Consider the following 9,440-nt stretch of genomic DNA (forward strand, 5'->3'; position numbering starts at 1 on the left):
CCGTTTCAGAGGCGGAAACAAAGAAACGGATGCGTATACAGCTTGTATTACACTTAATCTCCTCTTGTATATTGATTTTACACTGTTTTGATTACAAGGAACAACCGGCAATACCTCGGTACAAGATCTAAGAACCGTTACAAATGAAATGACAATGATCCTATATATACTATCTATGAACCGCCCTAAAGACAGTCCATAAACGCGGTTCATGCATGATCAAATAAGCGATTCCCATGTGATGCCATAAAGGCGGTTCCACAACTTGACCAAATCAGCGAACTGCCTTGACTCCAATAATCTGCCGAATAAGCTATCCTTCACTTTGAACTCCTTTTGCCTTCTAGTGACCTCTTGTTATTGGACCTTGATATGGTTACATTTCATTGGCTCTCAACATGGTGAGGTCTCATTGGACCTTCTCATGGTCCACTCACAAAATGGCCAACATGTTTTGTCTTTTGTGATCATGTATATATCTTGTGACTATTGTCTTTAAACAGCCAACATTAATTTTGTAGATTCATGACATCACTTGTGATGTCACATGGGTGATGTCACTCGTGATGTCATGTCTGATTGGATCCGCAACGAGAACGAGACTCGACATGAGACGTAGTCGACAGATGACTGCACCAACAGACTCCCCCTCAGATGTTGACGAGTCTAAAGTGTCGAGTATTCAACGACTTTAGTCTTTCTTGCAGTGCAAGCATCCTCAACTCTTACTCTTCTCTTCTCATCATCATCAACAGACTCTTCACGCACAATCTTTACTTGAATGTCTTCAGACTCCCCCTATCGATAAGCTGGAATCGCAGTCTCTGGTTCTGATGTGTCTCCTGGCTATTCGTAGCAACAGGATCAGAAACCTGCAAAACTTAACCACACTATCACAAACTAATACAATTTGCAATTCAACTTAATGAATCAGTAAATCATATAAGAAAAATTATGAAGATCAAACTGTTGATTAACATTAACCATAGTCATCAAGTTAATGAACCACTTTTGCATTTTAAATCTTCACAATCTAACATTTTTACTCAAACAAATTTGTCTGTTCATCAAGTTTAGCCTTTGAGATTTTGAAAATCAGCTCTTCACCATCAGTTGTCGAAAATCTTTTTGGATTTTTGAAAATATGAAACATAAATGCAAAAACAGAAATTAAATGCAAACAAACATATTTTTGTGAGTTTGTGCACGAGGATCATATCAGTTTTTGAAACATAACACAAGCACCGTTAAGCTTTTAATCGTTTTAAGTTCTAAACGATTCACGTTGATTGACGATATTGTTGTCCACTTAAGCTCAATCTAAAAACTTTCAAAATGCTTACCGATACGTTAAGGTATATTAATTATGCACTAAGTTCTTATGGACCCCACGATCTCAGCATATCCCCTCATCATGCAATACACTAACTCAAGTAATGCCTTTAAACTTTCATCAACTGTGATTTGTGCAAAAACAAAGCAGAATGTTTAAACATTAACAATCAGGTCGATACTTCCGTATACGCAGAGAAAGTCCAATGTTTAAACAAAATAAGAAAAATAAAACAAGTTGAAGTTGTTTAGGCTTTAACCACCAGGTCGATACTTCCGTATACGCAGAGGAGGTCCAAAGCTTAAACGAAACACCAAAGAAAATAAAGCAGAACGTTTAGGCAACAACATCCAGGTCGATACTCACGTATACGCAGAGGATGTCCGATGCTTAAACAAAATAAAGAAATCAAACAAGTTTAAATCTTTGCAAAATGAAATGCACAATCACAACGATTTTTCAGCAAAGTAGTGAAAGTTCACAAACTTAACCAGTTTTTATGTCTTTCGACAATCAGCGATTACTGAGCAGGCACACAGTCAAGAAGGACAAAACTAAGTACTATGCTTTCAACCATGTTTCCCACTAGAACTAGGCTTTTACATTTAAGTTTGTATCGTTATCGCAAATCTACTAGTCTAGCTGAGCCTATCGTCACATCTTTAGTGAGATCGTTTATCACCTTTTGCATTACATTTCTTTAGCGTGCTGTGATAGTCCAACTGATTTACTATCATTTCCTCCTTTTTTGCAACAAAACTCATTTTACAATTTTTCAATGTTTTTGACATTTTCAAATTTTCTAATTTTTTTTTTTTAAATTTTACTCCCCCTAAAATCAAAATATGTCTCAATTTTGATTTTCTGGGAAAATTTGAAACAAACTGTACAAAAATGACAACATGATGAGAATCACATCAATTCTCCATCCACCTGGCATAAACAATCAGAACTCCCCCTCACAACAAACTATTTTCCCATAATGATTTCAAAACACTTAAGTTTGTTTTAATCAGAATGGTTTTTCCGGAAAAATTAGTTTGTGTTCAAACCATTTGTAGATTCGGGGTTATCTCTTCGTCTTGTTTTTCTTTTGACCATATATAGTAAATCAAGTACAACTTAATGTCCCTGATTCACCATTTGCAATCAAGCCATAAAGCTAATCACTTGTAGGAATGTTACGTCTACATCACCATTTTACCAATCAGGATGCCGATTCCTGCTTCGCACTTACCAACCTGGAAGCTCCGGCGTTGACCTTCAACCTGTAAAATTTTTACAATATTAATCACTTTCAAATCATCCTAATTAATCATGAAAGATGCCGATTCCTGATCCACGATATAAACTTGAGATCTCCGGCAATTCCTGCAAAATCTTCAAACACAGATTTAAAAAGATGCCGATTCATGCTCCACTCTTACAAACCTGGGAGCTCCGGCAAGTCAGGTTTTTTTTCTATTTGAAAAGTTTCACCCAAGCCTGACCAGCCTTGGGTGATTTTGAATTCTTGTTCAACAATGGTGGAAAATTTGCATCATCCATTGCTAAACCTGAATTCTCCTTTTTTACCTCAACCAACGGCTCCTCTGGTTTTACCATACCAGAATCATTGCCTGAATGTGGCTTGTCTGACTTTGACTTGTCAGATTCATTGCCGACATTTGGCTCCTTTGTTTCCGAAGAAACAGATTCATCGCAAGGAAGTAAAAACTTCACTTTCTTCTTTTTCTTCTCCTCTTTTGTCCCCAGATTTGTATCTGATGAATTCTTTTTGCTTGTTGTTGCAGCTGAGGTAGTAGATTCATCAGAACTGTTATTCTGTTTGTCTCGTGAACCCGAGGACAAAATCTTCTCGAGATACTCTCTCGCCTTCTTCCTTTTCTTCCTCAGTCTGTCTTTCTGCCCCTGTGAAAGCTTGACTTTCTTTTCTTGCTTTGACTTATCTTGAACTTTAGGTTTCAGAACCTTCTGTTCCTGGGGCTTGACTTTGACTGGAATTTTTGCCAACTTCTGAGACTTAGCCCTCAATCTTTCACTTGATCTCCTCGGGCAATCTCTGGCAATGTGACCTTTGATATTGCAATTAAAGCACCTTCTGGTCTCATACCTCCAATACTGGCAGTTAACAGCAATATGCCCCTGATAGCCGCAGCTGTAGCATACCCTGTTATCGTACCTATCACCATCGTTGTACCAAACATTTAAGTCATAACATTGTTTGGCCTGGTGATATTCTCTCCTCCAATTTCCTGGATTTGGCTTTGACGCACTGTGGTCCAACCTGCACCACTTATTACCAACAATTTTAGAATTTTCATTTTTTAAATTTTGTAATTTTTTCTTTTGATTGGATAATCGACCCGATGAACTTTTATTATCTTTTTGTTTCTGTTCCACTCTCTTCTTCAAAGGTTTCTGTTTAGAACATTCACCTTTTTCAGTCGATTGTAGAACAGTTTTCTGAAATTTTTCTTTTAAATTTAAAAACAATTTTTGTTTTTCTTTTTTGATATTTTCATCATCAGGTGTTTCATCACAATCTTCAACTTTGACAGTGTCAAAGTTTGTGACATTGTCACTTATTGGAACTGAGTTGATTGGTTTTGGACAAGGAATATTTATCTTGTCAGGTGAAGTCACAAAACCGATCAACTTCTTTTCAAGTTCATCTATCTTGATCCTCGAATTCTTAGCTTCTTCCTCAAGCTTAGATATTCTCTCAAGATGAGACTTGATTGAATTTTCATTTTCATTTTTCAAAATTTCAAGAACAGACTTTTCATTCGTCAAAACTTTTATCTGTTCCTGAAGCTTTGATTCATTTGCTTTCAGATTTTTGTTTTCCAATTTTATCCAGAAATCTTCATTTTCTGATGATTTCTGTTCGTTTTCAAAAACCTTTACATTTTCTTTTAAATTCTTGTTTTCAAATGTCAAACTGTTCAAACCATCCAACAGTTTGTCATTTTCAATTTTCAACTTCTCACTATTTTCCTTCAGAATACGAATCTGTTTATCATCAGTCTGTTTCTCATTTCTCAACTTCTTGATCTCCAATGCCGAACTTTCCGCATCTTTGACAAGTTTGTCATTGTCGGTCTTCAAGTTGTCACATTTGAAACACACTGATGCAGAACTTGAAGAGTCATTCTTCACATATTCTTTCTCAGTTTTCTGTCCTTCAGCTTCCTTTGTTGAACTTTCTTCAACTTTTTCTTTTTCATGGATATCCAACTCATGCTTTTCAATTTCCTGAATAAACTGTGCCAGATTCATAACTTGAGACTTCCTCATTTGTTTTACAATCAACAGATAAGTTCCCCACTTCTGTTGGGGTAAAGCCTCAGCTAGCTTATCAATCCACTCATCATCCTCTTTCTTAATATTCAGTTTATCCATTTTCAATACCAGATGACAATATCGATCAATTGTCTGCGTTGTTGTTTCATCTTCAAAAGCCACAAACGTATCAAATAATTTCTTCAATAACGCAGCTGAAACTGTATCATCCGGTGTAGCAAGAGCATTGTAAAAGTTCTCTTCCATGTTTCAAAAATCAGATGATACTTCGTGAAATTCCTCGGACAAAACTTTTAAGTTGTTCCACAAATCTGACCAAATATCACATGCAATTTATCACACAGTTCACACACTTCAAAGTCCCTTTTTTTTTTAAATGATGAAGATTTTAAACTGTGTTGTGATAAGTTTCAATTTTCCTCAAAAAACGGAGCGGACAATTTGCACTAAACGCGGATCTCAAGTATCACAAAAAGCGAGTCAGATGAGTCAGATAATGTCTTATAAACGGTTCAGAAATGTCATAAAAGCGGTCGGTCATATCGGCGGTTCTCAATTGTCAAATAAGCGGTCCGACATGAACTGTCCTATGAGCGGTTCAAAGCATGTTTTATGAGCGGTCCACAATAGTGTCTATGAGCGGTTCAGAGGTGTCCAAAGAGCGGTTCACGATGTATTTTCGAGCGGTTCAGAATGATGACATCAGCAAAACACGAACCATTTTCGAACAAAATTTCAATTTTAATCAATTTTAAGCCGATTTTAGATCTGAAAATCTCAAAGTTTAGTTAAAACATGATTACGCACACAATATGTAAATTTGAAGCGATTTCGACCGTAAAAAGTTGCGTTTTTTCAAAACAGAATGGTGTAGAAGCAGAAAAAGTGATGAAAACGAGCTGTATATGCGAGATCTCCTCCTCCTTGGCTCTGATACCAATTGTAGGATCGATCTCCGACCTGAACGAGTCGTTCGGAAGAGCTCAACTCCGTTTCAGAGGCGGAAACAAAGAAACGGATGCGTATACAGCTTGTATTACACTTAATCTCCTCTTGTATATTGATTTTACACTGTTTTGATTACAAGGAACAACCGGCAATACCTCGGTACAAGATCTAAGAACCGTTACAAATGAAATGACAATGATCCTATATATACTATCTATGAACCGCCCTAAAGACAGTCCATAAACGCGGTTCATGCATGATCAAATAAGCGATTCCCATGTGATGCCATTAAGGCGGTACCACAACTTGACCAAATCAGCGAACTGCCTTGACTCCAATAATCTGCCGAATAAGCTATCCTTCACTTTGAACTCCTTTTGCCTTCTAGTGACCTCTTGTTATTGGACCTTGATATGGTTACATTTCATTGGCTCTCAACATGGTGAGGTCTCATTGGACCTTCTCATGGTCCACTCACAAAATGGCCAACATGTTTTGTCTTTTGTGATCATGTATATATCTTGTGACTATTGTCTTTAAACAGCCAACATTAATTTTGTAGATTCATGACATCACTTGTGATGTCACATGGGTGATGTCACTCGTGATGTCATGTCTGATTGGATCCGCAACGAGAACGAGACTCGACATGAGACGTAGTCGACAGATGACTGCACCAACACTTTCGAACCCGACCCATTTTGTCGGTCATTAGGACCTGACCAAACACATTAGGTGACCATAGCTATAACCTTCCGAGGTTATACCTTGTGGTCACGATGTTAGGCGTTCCAGACGCGTTCTACGCGAACGACGCGTAAGGTGGCATAAGCTACCTAAACGGGTCGTGATGGACCGTAAGCACTTAGGTTAAGTTTCATTTTAGTATGTAGGCTTTGTTAAACCATATTACACGAGTCTCCATACTCGTTTGGTTTTCGAACCCGCGTACTGTCCGATCCTTCCGATTTGGTCCGGTATATTAACATAAGCTACCTATTAGGTGCCGTTGATATTCCATGATCTTTAGCATTATCTGGTTATTATACAAGGAACTCAAAGCAATCTCAGGTGAGTACATTGAACCCCTCTTTTACTGTTTTCCAAACTGTTTTGGGGTGAAACACATGTGCCTATCTGTTACTTTCATGCTTTCCATGTTTTCACATCATATATCTGCTATGCTCATTAGTACATTATAGTACATGATTTCATTACATTTCATGCTAAGTATGCCCATTGTGTGCGTACTTAGTACATTGATTTACATAACATTTTTGCTGCATATGTTTACTCAGCATATGGGCACATCGATTTACATGAACATTTCTGTTGCATATGTTTACTCATTACTCAGCATATGGACACATTGATTTACATGAACATTTATGCTTTGTATGTTTACTTAGCATACTTAGTACAATTGTTTACATCACATGCCTTCATTTTTCTATGACATTTGGTTTGTTTAACATGGGACAATACATTCATTAACACTAGCTACGCCGTTCGTTAGTAGGTAGTGGTACCATAGGAATTGACAACTCCCATTCCTGAAGTCCTGGGTTTGATAGGACTGGAAGGAGTGACCAAATTCGATATACATAACTTAGATAAACCTTTAATTTGTTTAAGGGTTTATCGCCGCAGTCTCAAGGCTTGGATGTATGCATAGTTTACAATACCACATAAATGTTAATATCAATAGAGCATGCATTTTTCCACAGAACATAACGTTGATTTAAACCACGTGTTACTTCAACGACTTGTTTTGTGCATTTTACAAATGGTTTAAGTTGATACATTTCGCTTACCATACATGATACATTTTGGGATGCACATTACATGATTTACATTGAACATAAACACGTCGACATTGACATACACATTTGGTGGTTTACATTTGAACATAAACATTTGACATGGTTTACACAATAACACTTGACATTTGGTTTACACATGAACAATTTACATGGTGGATTGGTTTGGGTAAATGATTTAAGTAACGTGGCGTATGTAATATGATACAAACATGGTGGATACGCCGCTGGTACTTCCTATATATAAATGTTTGTATAATATTACATATCGTGGCGTTATCTAAGTCATTTCAGTTTAGACACATTACATTTTACATAAATAACATATTCTTCACAAGACATTATTTTCACAAACAACTTATCTTATTCAACTCATTTTACTTGGTTATTCGTTTAACCTTGCACCTATCTATACATATCATTTGATGTTATCGTTTTTCAAATGGTTTACAAAGCAAGACAAAGTACAAGGTTCATGACTGACTGTTATTAAACATTCTTTAAACTCAAGTCATGAATCCCATTTTCACAAAACCTATGTATCTCACAGGCATTTTTATGCTGACGTACCTACTTTCACATGTGTTTTCAGGAGCTATTCCATAGGACGATGATCATGATTCTAGGGCGGACCTGTGCCTTAGAGCCTAAAAATGAAGTTTGAACTAGCTTAATTATGTTTTGATTTCCGTACTCTCTTTCTAAGACAATGTAACACCTTTGTTTATAAATAAAATACAACTTGTATGCCATGGTTATGAAACAAATTAATTCTGTCCACAACACTCCCCGACGTTTTCCGCCGCGGTTGCATGTTATACGCGGTCGGGGTGTGACAGAAGAGTTGGTATCAGAGCCATTGGTTATAGGGAATTAGGTTATTAGTAATGCTTTGACCTAGACTATAACTTTCTAGGACCCTAACACAAGTTATCTTGTGTTTAGAGTTTAAAACATGCACATCACCTATCCTTAGGTGATAACCACAACGGGAACTTCGGTTCCGAATCCGCTTTGAAAACTAATCATCTGTTCTAGGATGATTGATTACTAGGTTTTGAACCCTCTATTATAAGGTTTTGAACCCCTTTGGATTTTCAAAAATCCCGTCAAAGTGTTGGGTTAATAGTGTGAACACGTGCGAACTGGAAGGGTGAATGCCTGTACCCTGAGTTTTCTGTCTAAGGCTAGAGTGTTCGTACAAATCCACATAATCGGACCAGTCACTCTTACCTGGGAACTCTTGGGGTGAGTGTTCACTTATAGGCGAGCATGTCTTCGCGATACACTAATTCTGACCCATTTACTTTGACTAGACATTTCACGTCGCTTATTTACTTTGCGATGCATGACCGCCATCTTTGCTTTTGATTGCTTTTGCTTCATCTCATTCTCTTCATCCAATCATCTCACTCGTTTCATTTCATGTTTTTCTCTTCTAGAATGCCTCCTCGACGCGACAACCAGATAGCTACTGCCGAGCTGGCGGAAATTATTGCGCAGCAGATGGCTGCTCAATTTCCGAATCTCTTTGCTCAATGGAACCAGGCCACCAACAACAATGGTACATGCAAATACAAGGATTTTAACCAGGCTAAGCCACTCAAGTTTAGTGGTTCTGAAGGAGCAACTGGGCTTCTTCAGTGGTTCGAGAGCATCGAGAACACTTTTCGCCATGTGCAGTGTCCGGATAACCGCAAGGTCGAGTTTTCTTCGAGCGTGTTTCAGAAGAGGGCTCTTACATGGTGGAATGGGGTTATGAGAGATCAAGGTGCAGAAGTTGCTCTAGCTCAGACATGGGCTCAACTGAGAGCTCTTATGATGAGGGAGTTTTGTCCTCGTCATGAACAACGAGCGTTGGAGAAGGAATTTGATGTGTTGAAGCAAGATAGTGGAGAGCACAGGGCTTATACAGATAGGTTTGAGGAGCTGAGTCTTCTTTGCCCGACTATGGTTACCCCACTCGATAAGGCCATCGAAAGATACATCGACGGCCTACCTGACTCAGTACAAGATATCCTTACTGGTAGCAA

The sequence above is a fragment of the Helianthus annuus genome, chromosome 14 (genome assembly GCF_002127325.2).
Source record: "Helianthus annuus cultivar XRQ/B chromosome 14, HanXRQr2.0-SUNRISE, whole genome shotgun sequence".
NCBI classification, from domain to species: domain Eukaryota; kingdom Viridiplantae; phylum Streptophyta; class Magnoliopsida; order Asterales; family Asteraceae; genus Helianthus; species Helianthus annuus.